A 12,810-nucleotide genomic window follows, 5' to 3' on the forward strand; every position below is an offset into this window, starting at 1 on the left:
CGAATCAGGGCCAATTCGAAAGTAATCATTCAATCTACCTTAAACTTTGTGTTTTTCAAACCTAGACACTTATAATGGGACGAATGGAGTAATAAAAACAACTTTATTAATGTTCAAATGTTACTCATTATTAAATATGTTATTATGGTATATTTAATTTGGATGCTATTGTTTTATTATATTTTTAGGTGGTGAAGCAAAATGAGTTTATTTTGGTAGAATGTTTGAAGAAGTTGATGGTGATTTAACATGAAAGAACATGTTTATGTCTTTTGTTGATGTTTTTTGGTTGTTCGATGTACATTAACTTATTGTAACTTTTAATACCTACACACTGTAAATTGTTAACGTTTTGGTCCGAAAGTTTGAAGAAATATTGTGTTGCTTGAATTTGTTGTTTAAATTTATTATGTTTGTTGAAATGTTTTTCCACCCATGTGTAACACGGGCTATACCCTATATACTAATATAATAAAATGGATATTTAATAACCGTATGCCCGATGATAAAAGTGGCAAGATCACAAGATCACTACAAGTATACGTTGATACCATGAGACTTTAGTCTTGAAAACAAATAACGTCGTTGCTTAATTAATAGTTTTGTTTTACATATTTAATAATAGGGACCTTAGTAATATGTGTATGAACGTAATATATATTATGTGTCTCTATCAAGTCATTTTAAATATCGAGTAAACAAAATGACCATGACAACTTATGTGTAAAACGCTAGATGGATACAAAGTTTTCCTAACTAGATTGGTCATGAGAAATTATATAAAATTAATTTATTTGTTTTAAGGAAAATCAACTATGTAAGTTATGAGAAGTTGATCTAGTGGTAAGAGGCATGTATTTTCTTAGTGGAGATGCATGTTCGAGTCTCACTTGGGCCAATTCGAAGGATATCTGGGTGAATGGACGAATCAGGGCCAATTCGAAAGTAATCATTCAATCTACCTTAAACTTTGTGTTTTTCAAACCTAGACACTTATAATGGGACGAATCGAGTAATAAAAACAACTTTATTAATGTTCAAATGTTACTCATTATTAAATATGTTATTATGATATATTTAATTTGGATGCTATTGTTTTATTATATTTTTAGGTGGTGAAGCAAAATGAGTTTATTTTGGTAGAATGTTTGAAGAAGTTGATGGTGATTTAACATGAAAGAACATGTTTATGTCTTTTGTTGATGTTTTTTGGTTGTTCGATGTACATTAACTTATTGTAACTTTTAATACCTACACACTGTAAATTGTTAACGTTTTGGTCCGAAAGTTTGAAGAAATATTGTGTTGCTTGAATTTGTTGTTTAAATTTATTAGGTTTGTTGAGATGTTTTTCCACCCATGTGTAACACGGGCTATACCCTAGATACTAATATAATAAAATGGATATTTAATAACTGTATGCCCGATGATAAAAGTGGCAAGATCACAAGATCACTACAAGTGTACGTTGATACCATGAGACTTTAGTCTTAAAAACAAATAACGTCGTTGCTTAATTAATAGTTTTGTTTTACATATTTAATAATAGGGACCTTAGTAATATGTGTATGAATGTAATATATATTATGTGTCTCTATCAAGTCATTTTAAATATCGAGTAAACAAAATGACCATGACAACTTATGAGTAAAACGCTAGATGGATACAAATTTTTCCTAACTAGATTGGTCATGAGAAATTATATAAAATTAATTTATTTGTTTTAAGGAAAATCAACTATGTAAGTTATGAGAAGTTGATCTAGTGGTAAGAGGCATGTATTTTCTTAGTGGAGATGCATGTTCGAGTCTCACTTGGGCCAATTCGAAGGATATCTGGGTGAATGGACGAATCAGGGCTTTAATCCCATGTTCGAACACGACAAGGGGTGATGGTTTACGAATTTCATCTGGTTCCTGTGCATCAGGGGTACGGTCTCACAGCGGTCGAGAAGTCGAACTGGGACATAGCCCCGAAAAGATATGTTTACACGTGAGGTTATTTGCTGTTCAGAAAAAACTATGTAAATTATGCAAAATTGATTTGTTATACATTTAAATTATGTATAAAAACTAATTTATTTGATTTCAGTTAAGTCAATATTGATAATTATGTAAAACAAGTTTAAAAGCCACTGCGTTACGGTGGCACAACGATACGACTTCGGTATGTGTCGGTAAAGTTCATTACGATACCAACGCTAAATCAAAAGGATAAATATATAAACATCCAAAACGGCGACATGAATTTGGTCTTTATCGGTTAGGTTTATTGCAGTACCCACACTAAACCCACACCAATAATAGTAGCGGCACTCGTATAACTTATTATATAAAAAAATATGTAAAACGATTTTTATTCGATCGATAAAGTGCAGCCATTGCAACGACAATTCGACATGAAATCAACCGGTAGCGGATATATTCATTATGGTTCTTGAAATAAACCCAAACAATAAACTTGTCAAACAATAATATTTAAAACAAATAAAAAAAAGAAATTAAAAAAAATGCAAATTACAATCTTAAGAAAATGAATTATGTGCTCTACTGCTCCACGACAAACCCCACAAAAGAAAAAAAAAAGTTGTAAAAAACCTAAATCAAATTACAATATTAACAATTAGGGGCCCACCACAATGAAAATAATGAGATACTAAAAACTAGCTAAAGCTAAAAAGAAGAAAATTGAATACAGTCTTCGAACTTGGTAAGAGAGGCACGGAAAGTTACGTTTTAAACAAGTGAAACAGTAAACAAATTCAAGACTCAATACATGATAGAATAATATTTGCTCAAACACACGAGCGTTATTTTATTATGTGAAAACAAGAAAAGAGATATAAGACAAACTTATATTTAATACAAGGCACACTTGATGTATATTTTTACAAATAAACCATACAAGCCTTATATAGGCAAACAAAAACTTAAGGAATAATGAAACTTATCTAGTAAGACTTTGATACTTACAACAATCTTTATCCTATAGAAATAAGGAAACTTATCTAATAGCTAGACTTATCCATAAGAAGACTTATCCATTATGGATATTAGCAAGACTTATCCATACTAAAAAGTCTAATCCATTATAGATACTAAAAAGACTTATCCATTAAGGAAATTTAGCCACCAAGTATTACTTAGTTTTCTTTTAAGTCCTTTTAGTTATGATCTCCTCCAAAATTTTAGAAGTCTTCAATCTGGTTTGGTGTTGCACACGTTTAACACGCAAAGCCTTTACTAACTCAACACCAGCCAACATACTACAAATTTAACTTTTGTAAAGTTATCAAATATATTTCCTAAATCTTAAAAAACATTTAGTTACAACTTGTAAAACCAACATTCAATATTTATCTATAGTATATAATTGATTTTTTTACATATATAAACCGAGTTAAGTGCTATTTTAGTACCTGTGGTTTGTCTAGTTACACAACTTTAGTACCGAATTTATTGCAAATAGCTACCTCACTTTTTTAAAACTTGCACATTTTAGTACTTTTTTTAACTCCGTCTATTTTCTCCGTTAAGTCAGGGATACTTTGGTAATTTCATTAAATTACTTTATTTTTCCTTTTCCCTTTTTCTCTCCGTGTCTTCTACCAGATCTTTCTCTTCACCGTCTCTCTCTATCCTCTCTTTTTCTCCGGTCATCATTTCCGGCAAGTACCATCACGTCTTTGTTTAAATCCACAACCACCCTCTTTAGAAAACCTACTACTGGAACCCCATCACCACATCTCCGGTCAAATCCACAGCCACCACCCACCACCGGAACCCTCACCCTCTTTCTCTTGCAATTCATATACCACCACCATCTTCCACCGTTCAACTTCGGCAACCGTCACCGAATCAGCCACCACTCTCCGCTGCCAATCAAGACCACCACATCCCCATCCCCCACTAGTAGAACCTACACAATCACCACGAAACAACAACAGCAACCCAGCAACCACCATAGCCACCGCCAGACATCAGCCAAGCACCACCTCCATGTTTCTCTTCCGTTCCGTCTATGTCTCATATTTCGACTGTTTGATTTTGTTCTGCATTTTGTAGCTCCAATTGACTGTTGTTTGATTCCGTTTACGAACCCTAGGAGACGACGGTTAACTTCTATGGCCCCGATTGACTGTTCCATTTGGGAATCCTAGGCGACGACGGTTGTATATGGTGGCGGTGGAGGTGCGGCGGTGATGTTGGGCAACCACCCCCTTTTTCTCTTACATGATAATATCTTAAGAGAAAGCACAAAAATCTTTAGGTGTACTCTCAATATGCAACCTCAAGAACAAATATGGGGTTTGGAATTTGGGATTTTAGGTTTGCTTGGATATAGGATAAGAGTTTAAAAGGGGGAAGATGGGGTTGAATACGGGAAGAGAAAAGAGAGATGGAAAAAAAAAATAAGTAAAATGATGAAGGAAATTATGAAATTACTAAACTACCCCTTATTTCACAGAAAAATAGATGGGGCTAAAAAAAGTACTAAACGTGCAAGTTTTTAAAAAAGTGAAGTAGCCATTTGCAATAAATTCAAAACCGATACTAAAGTTGCGTAGCTGGACAAACCACATGTATTAAAATGGCACTTAACTCTATATAAACTTGATGTTTCACACCCTTGGCTATTGATCCAGCCTAGAACTTCTACATGAGATATGCATGTGTGGTTTAGGGGGTGCATGAGTCGGTTTTGGTTCAAACTCATAACCATAAACGACATGCCGATTAACGGATAACAATAATCGATCCGTTAGGACGGTTTCACTTAATAGGTTTCAAAGATTATAGTGAGTCAGTTGACCGTAACTAAAACAATGTAAGTAAGCTTAAAAGTTTGGTACCATATATTATAATTATAAAAATCGACATGACATAATCCAACAAAACATACTATCCATTATTAATAGCAAATATTAAAAAAAAAACAATGTATGAAATTCATGTTAATTAGATCAAAGTCAAAAATTCTAACGTCTGATTATTAAAACTCAAACATCGTAAAAATATTGCCCTGTAAAAAAACCAGGTCATACCACTGATAGACTATTCCTAGTTCCATTATTAAAACAGTAGTTTAATTTGATTTAATAGCCCTTTTAATAATAATAAAAAAGAGTTAAGTATATTATAAAAATAAAATATAGTTCTTTTCGGTTAATAAAAAATTACAACCCACTTCCTATTGTATGGGAAATACTTCGGAAAAAAAATTATAAAAACCTATAATGTATGGGAAGCTATTTTGAAAGAGTCAAATTCAGAAAAAAAAACCTATTGTATGGGAAATACTTCAGGAAATTCTGGATGACCATCCTGTATTACTGAATAGAGCGCCTACTCTGCATAGATTAGGCATACAGGCATTCCTCCCCATTTTAGTGGAAGGGCGTGCTATTTGTTTACATCCATTAGTTTGTAAGGGCTTCAATGCGGACTTTGACGGATATCAAATGGCTGTTCATGTGCCTTTATCTTTAGAGGCTTAAGCAGAGGCACATTTACTTATGTTTTCTCATATGAATCTTTTGTCTCCAACTATTGGAGATCCCATTTCTGCACCAACTCAAGATATGCTTAGTGGACTCTATGTCTTAACGAGTGGAAATCGTCGGGGTATTTGTGTAAATAGGTATAATCCATGTAATAGTAGAAACTATCAAAATGAAGATAATAACTATAAGTATACAAAAAAAAAAGAACCCTTTTTTTGTAATGCCTATGATGCAATTGGAGCTTATCGGCAAAAACGAATCAATTTAGGTAATCCTTTGTGGTTGCGATGGCGACTAGATCAACGTGTTATTGCTGCAAGAGAAGTTCCTATCGAAATTCACTATGAATCTTTGGGGACCTATTATGAGATTTATGGACACTATCTAATAGTAAGAAGTATAAAAAAAGAAATTCTTTATATATATATTCGAACCACTCTTGGTCATATTTCTCTTTATCGAGAAATAGAAGAAGCCATACAGGGGTTTTGGCAGGGCTGTTGTAATTCTATGCTGCCAGGGGGAATTCGAATCTCGCCGGGTTAACTAGGACTAGAATTGCGGAATTTCTACGTGAATCAAGATCTAGAAAAGGAAGTTTTCCAATCACTGACTCAAACCCATTGTCAAATTCTACTCAGCACAACGCAATATGGAGGTACTGATGGCAGAACGGCCCACTCAGGTCTTTCACAATAAAGTGATAGACGGAACTGCCATGAAACGACTTATTAGTCGATTTATTGATCAATATGGAATAGGATATACATCACATATCCTGGATCAAGTAAAGACTCGGGGTTTCCGACAAGCTACCGCCGCATCCATTTCATTAGGAATTGATGATCTTTTAACAATACCTTCTAAAAGATGGCTAGTTCAAGACGCTGAACAACAAAGTTTTATTTTGGAAAAACACCATCATTCTGGGAATGTACACGCGGTAGAAAAATTACGTCAATCGATCGAGATATGGTATGCCACAAGTGAATATTTGCGACAAGAAATGAATCCTAATTTTCGGATGACCGATCCTTTTAATCCAGTCCATATAATGTATTTTTCGGGAGCCAGAGGAAATGCATCTCAGGTACATCAATTAGTAGGTATGAGAGGATTAATGTCGGATCCCCAAGGGCAAATGATTGATTTGCCCATTAAAAGCAATTTACGCGAAGGACTCTCTTTAACAGAATATATTATTTCTTGCTATGGAGCCCAGAAAGGGGTTGTGGATACCGCTATACGAACATCAGATGCAGGATATCTCACGCGCAGACTTGTTGAAGTAGTGCAACACATTGTTGTACGTCGAACAGATTGTGGCACCGTTCGAGGTATTTCTGTAAGTCCTCGAAATGGAATGATGGCGGACAGGATTTTTATCCAAATATTAATTGGCCGTGTATTAGCAGATGATATATATATAGGTTCGCGATGCATTGCTACTAGAAATCAAGATATTGGGGTTGGACTTGTCAATAGATTCATAACTTTTAGAGCACAACCAATCTCTATTCGAACCCCCTTTACTTGTAGGAGTACATCTTGGATTTGTCAATTATGTTATGGCCGAAGTCCGGCTCATGACGACCTGGTCGAATTGGGAGAAGCTGTAGGTATTATTGCAGGTCAATCTATTGGAGAACCGGGCACTCAATTAACATTAAGAACTTTTCATACTGGCGGAGTATTCACAGGGGGTACTGCAGAACATGTGCGAGCCCCTTCTAATGGAAAAATCAAATTCAATGAGGATTTGGTTCATCCGACAAGTACACGTCATGGACATCCTGCTTTTCTATGTTCTAGAGACTTGTATGTAACTATTGAGAGTGAAGATATTATACACAATGTGTGTATTCCGCCCAAAAGTTTTCTTTTAGTTCAAAACGATCAATATGTAGAATCAGAACAAGTCATTGCTGAGATTCGCACGAGAACATCCACTTTGAATTTGAAAGAGAAGGTTCGAAAACATATTTATTCTGACTTAGAGGGCGAAATGCACTGGAATACTGATGTGTACCATGCCCCTGAATTTACATATGGTAATATTCATCTCTTACCAAAAACAAGTCATTTATGGATATTATTAGGGGAGCCCTGGAGAGCTAGTCTAGGCCCCTGTTCGATCCACAAGGATCAAGATCAAATGAACACTTATTTTCTTTCTGTTAAGCGAAGATACATTTCTAACCCCTCAGTAACTAATAATCAAGCGAGACACAAATTTTTTAGTTCGTATTTTTCTGGTAAAAATAAAAAGGAGATAGGATTCCTTATTATTCAGAACTGAATCGAATGACATGTACTGGTCGTTGTAATCTCAGATATCCGGGCATTCTCGAGGGAAATTCTGATTTATTGGCAAAGAGGAGAAGAAATAGAGTCATCATCCCACTCGACTCGATTCAAGAAGGCGAGAACCAACTAATACCTTCTTCAGGTATAGCAATTGAAATCCCCAGAAATGGTATTCTCCGTAGAAATAGTATTCTTGCTTATTTCGATGATCCTCGATATATAAGAAAGAGCTCGGGACTTACTAAATATGAGACTAGAGAACTGAATTCAATCGTCAACGAAGAGGATTTGATTGAGTATCGAGGAGTCAAGGTATTTTGGCCAAAATACCAAAAGGAAGTAAATCCATTTTTTTTTATTCCCGTGGAAGTCCACATTTTGGCCTAATCTTCTTCCATAATGGTACGGCACAATAGTATTATTGGGGTAGATACACAAATCACTTTAAATAGAAGAAGTCGAGTAGGCGGATTGGTCCGCGTGAAGAAAAAAGCAGAAAAAATTAAACTGATAATATTTTCTGGAGATATCCATTTTCCTGGAAAGACAAATAAGGCATTCCGATTGATACCACCAGGAGGGGGAAAACAAAATTCCAAAGAATACAAAAAATTGAAAAATTGGCTCTATATCCAACGAATGAAACTTTCCAGGTATGAAAAAAAGTATTTTGTTTTGGTTCAACCTGTAGTCCCATATAAAAAAACGGATGGTATAAATTTAGGAAGACTTTTCCCGGCGGATCTCTTGCAGGAAAGTGATAATCTACAACTTCGGGTTGTCAATTATATCCTTTATTACGACCCAATTCTGGAAATTTGGGACAAAAGTATTCAATTAGTTCGGACTTGTTTAATGTTGAATTGGGACCAAGACAAAAAGATCGAAAAGGCCTGTGCTTCTTTTGTTGAAATAAGGACAAATGGTTTGATTAGAGATTTTCTAAGAATCGACTTAGCGAAGTCACCTATTTCATATACCCGAAAAAGGAACGATCTACCGGATTCAGGATTGATTTCTGAGAATGGATCAGATCGCGCTAATGTTAATCCGTTTTCTTCCATTTATTCCTATAAAAAGCAAGGATTCAAGAATCCCTTAATCCAAATCAAGGAACTATTCATACATTGTTGAATCGAAATAAGGAATCTCAATCTTTGATCATTTTGTCATCATCCAATTGTTCTCGAATAGGCCCATTCAACGATGTAAAATCTCCCCATGTGATAAAAGAATCAATCAAAAAGGACCCCCTAATTCCAATTAGGAATTCTTTAGGCCCCTTAGGAACAGGCTTTCCAATTTATCATTTCGATTTATTTTCCTATTTAATAACCCATAATCAGATCTTGGTAACTAACTATTTGCAACTGGACAATTTAAAAAATATTTTTCAAATATTTTAATATTATTTACTGGATGAAAATGGTCAAATTTATAATCCCTATTCATGTAGTAACATCATTTTAAATCCATTAAATTTGAATTGGTATTTTCTCCATTACAATTATTGTGAAGAGACATATACAATCGTTAATCTTGGGCAGTTTCTTTGTCAAAATGTATGTATAGCAAAAAAAGGACCGCATTTAAAATCAGGTCAAGTTCTAATTATTCAAGTTGACTCTGTGGTAATACGATCAGCTAAGCCTTATTTGGCCACTCCAGGAGCAACTGTTCATGGACATTATGGGGAAATCCTTTATGAAGGAGATACATTAGTCACATTTATATATGAAAAATCAAGATCTGGGGATATAACGCAAGGTCTTCCAAAAGTGGAACAGGTTTTAGAAGTGCGTTCGACTGATTCAATATCGATGAATCTCGAAAAGAGGATTGAGGGTTGGAATAAATGTATAACAAGAATTCTTGGAATTCCTTGGGCATTCTTTATTGGTGCTGAGCTAACTATAGTGCAAAGTCGTATCTCTTTGGTTAATAAGGTCCAAAAGGTTTATCGATCCCAGGGGGTGCAGATACATAATAGGCATATAGAAATTATTGTACGTCAAATAACATCAAAAGTGCTGGTTTCAGAAGATGAAATGTCTAATGTTTTTTCGCCTGGAGAACTAATTGGATTGTTGCGACCGGAACGAATGGGGCGCGCTTTGGAAGAAGCGATCTGTTACCAAGCCGTCTTATTGGGAATAACAAGAGCATCTATGAATACTCAAAGTTTCATATCCGAAGCGAGTTTTCAAGAAACCGCGCGGGTTTTAGCATAAGCAGCTCTACTGGGGCGTATCGATTGGTTGAAAGGCCTGAAAGAAAACGTTGTTCTGGGGGGGATGATACCTGTTGGTAGCGGCTTCAAAACACCTTCAAGCGAACCTAACAACATTCCTAACAACATTGCTTTTGAACTCAAAAAAAAGAATCTAGTAGAGGGGGAAATGAAAGATATTTTGTTCTACCATAGAAAATTATTTGATTCTTGCCTTTCTTCAAAGAATTTCCATGATACACAAGAAAAATCATTTTTTTATTATTTTTAGGGTTTAATGATACCTAAGAGCAGATTCACCCCTTTCTTTTATCTTTTAAAAGGATCTGTTGGTTTTTAGGTGCAGTCATTTGATTTGGTAATAGTAATAAAAAAAATAACAAATAGAAAAGAATAATGGCTTGGGCTGTGTATCGACGCCAATCTGCGGTAGAAGAGAAGGTTCCATCGGAACAATTTTTTATTTCAGTGTACCTCTTCGCTTTTTTTCAAAAGGGAGAGGCCGTGTGGGGAGAAATGACAAGAAGATATTGGAACATCAATTTAGAAGAGATGAAGGAAGCAGGCGTTCATTTTGGCCATGGTACTAGGAAATGGAATCCTAAAATGGCACCTTATATCTCTGCAAAACGTAAAGGTATTCATATTACAAATCTTACTAGAACTGCTCGTTTTTTATCAGAAGCTTGTGATTTGGTTTTTGATGCAGCAAGTAGGGGAAAACAATTCTTAATTGTTGGCACTAAAAATAAAGAAGCTGATTCAGTAGCATGGGCTGCAATAAGGGCTCCGTGTCATTATGTTAATAAAAAATGGCTCGGTGGTATGTTAACAAATTGGTCCACTACAGAAACGAGACTTCATAAGTTTAGAGACTTGAGAACCGAACAAAAAACAGGGGGACTCAACCGTCTTCCGAAAAGAGATGCGGCTATGTTGAAAAGACAATTATCTCATTTGCAAACATATCTGGGCGGGATTAAATATATGACAGGGTTACCCGATATTGTAATCATCGTTGATCAGCACGAAGAATATACGGCCCTTCAAGAATGTATCACATTGGGAATTCCAACAATTTGTTTAATCGATACAAATTGTGACCCCGATCTCGCAGATATTTCGATTCCAGCGAATGATGACGCTATATCTTCAATCCGATTAATTCTTAACAAATTAGTATTTGCAATTTGTGAAGGCCGTTCTGGCTATATAAGAAATCCGTGATTAATAATAAGATAAATAACTTATTTCATTTCGGAACCTTCATAGATTTATCGAATCGGTTACTATTTCTGAATCTCAAAAAAGAGATAAAAATAACAAGGAATAGAATTTGATTAGTTGGTATTCAAAATATACGATTCAAGTAGTCAAGTCGAGAAAGAGATGGTTGAATCAAAATAATTTTGTTTAAAGTTCTATTTTTTTCAGAGGGCAAGATGAATGTTCTATCATGTTCCATCAACACACTAAATGGGTTATATGATCTATCCGGTGTGGAAGTAGGCCAACATTTTTATTGGAAAATCGGGGGTTTCCAAGTCCACGGCCAAGTACTTATTACTTCTTGGGTTGTAATTGCTATCTTATTAGGTTCAGCCACTTTAGCCGTTCGGAACCCACAAACCATTCCGACCGACGGTCAGAATTTCTTCGAATATGTCCTTGAATTTATTCGAGATGTGAGTAAAACTCAAATTGGAGAAGAATATGGTCCTTGGGTTCCTTTTATTGGAACTATGTTTCTATTTATTTTTGTTTCTAATTGGTCCGACGCCCTTTTACCTTGGAAACTCATACAATTACCTCATGGGGAGTTAGCCGCACCCACGAATGATATAAATACTACTGTTGCTTTGGCTTTACTCACGTCAGTGGCATATTTCTATGCGGGTCTTACCAAAAAAGGATTAGGTTATTTCGGGAAATATATTCAACCAACAACAATTCTTTTACCTATTAACATTTTAGAAGATTTCACAAAGCCCCTATCACTTAGTTTTCGACTTTTCGGAAATATATTAGCCGATGAATTAGTAGTGGTTGTTCTTGTTTCTTTAGTACCTTCAGTGGTTCCTATCCCCGTCATGTTCCTTGGATTATTTACAAGTGGTATTCAAGCTCTTATTTTTGCAACTTTAGCCGCGGCTTATATAGGTGAATCCATGGAGGGCCACCATTGACTAGAAAGTCTTTTTTTTTTTTACCTAAGGCAAAGTGTGCGTGGCTAAAAAAAATTGACTTAGGGAATGAAAAGATACAACTCCACTATATACGATCAGAGTAATAGAAAAAAAGATTACAACAAAGATTACAACATTGATATTGATATTAGAGTAGAGAATTGAAAAAAGGGGGGAAAGAGATCTCAAAGATCTTTTTCCTAAAATTCCTGTTTGGTCCATTTATATCATAATCATACCTTCCCCTTAATGAATATTCGGTTTAGATTGGTCATCGAATCCGAATATTCACTATTCGGAGTCGTAATTTGACGAAGAAGTCTTGTGGTATTACCACGTATTATTTAATGTTATTAAAAAAAAGGATGTTCTATAGAATGATTCCCCTTTTCAATTCATTTTATTCACCGATTGACCAAACGAAAATATTAATAAATAATAAATTGTATGAACTTACATCAATCAAATCAATTTCTATGCAACGATTCGGCCCAATCAATTTATCCATTGATTATCTTAACAATTTAGGTTGCAGGATAATGATAAAAATGATAAATGAAGGGGGAAGGGAAAGGATAATTGAT

General features: G+C 34.9%; 1 pseudogene; it reads left to right on the forward strand.

The window, feature by feature from the left end:
• Positions 1–7,807: 7,807 nt before the first annotated feature.
• Positions 7,808–10,041, forward strand: LOC143611083 (DNA-directed RNA polymerase subunit beta'' pseudogene; annotated as a pseudogene).
• The last annotated feature ends 2,769 nt before the right edge of the window (positions 10,042–12,810 follow it).

Source organism: Bidens hawaiensis, unplaced genomic scaffold (assembly GCF_021521415.1).
Source record: "Bidens hawaiensis isolate Kalapana, Puna unplaced genomic scaffold, B.hawaiensis_p1.1 tig00029295_1, whole genome shotgun sequence".
NCBI classification, from domain to species: domain Eukaryota; kingdom Viridiplantae; phylum Streptophyta; class Magnoliopsida; order Asterales; family Asteraceae; genus Bidens; species Bidens hawaiensis.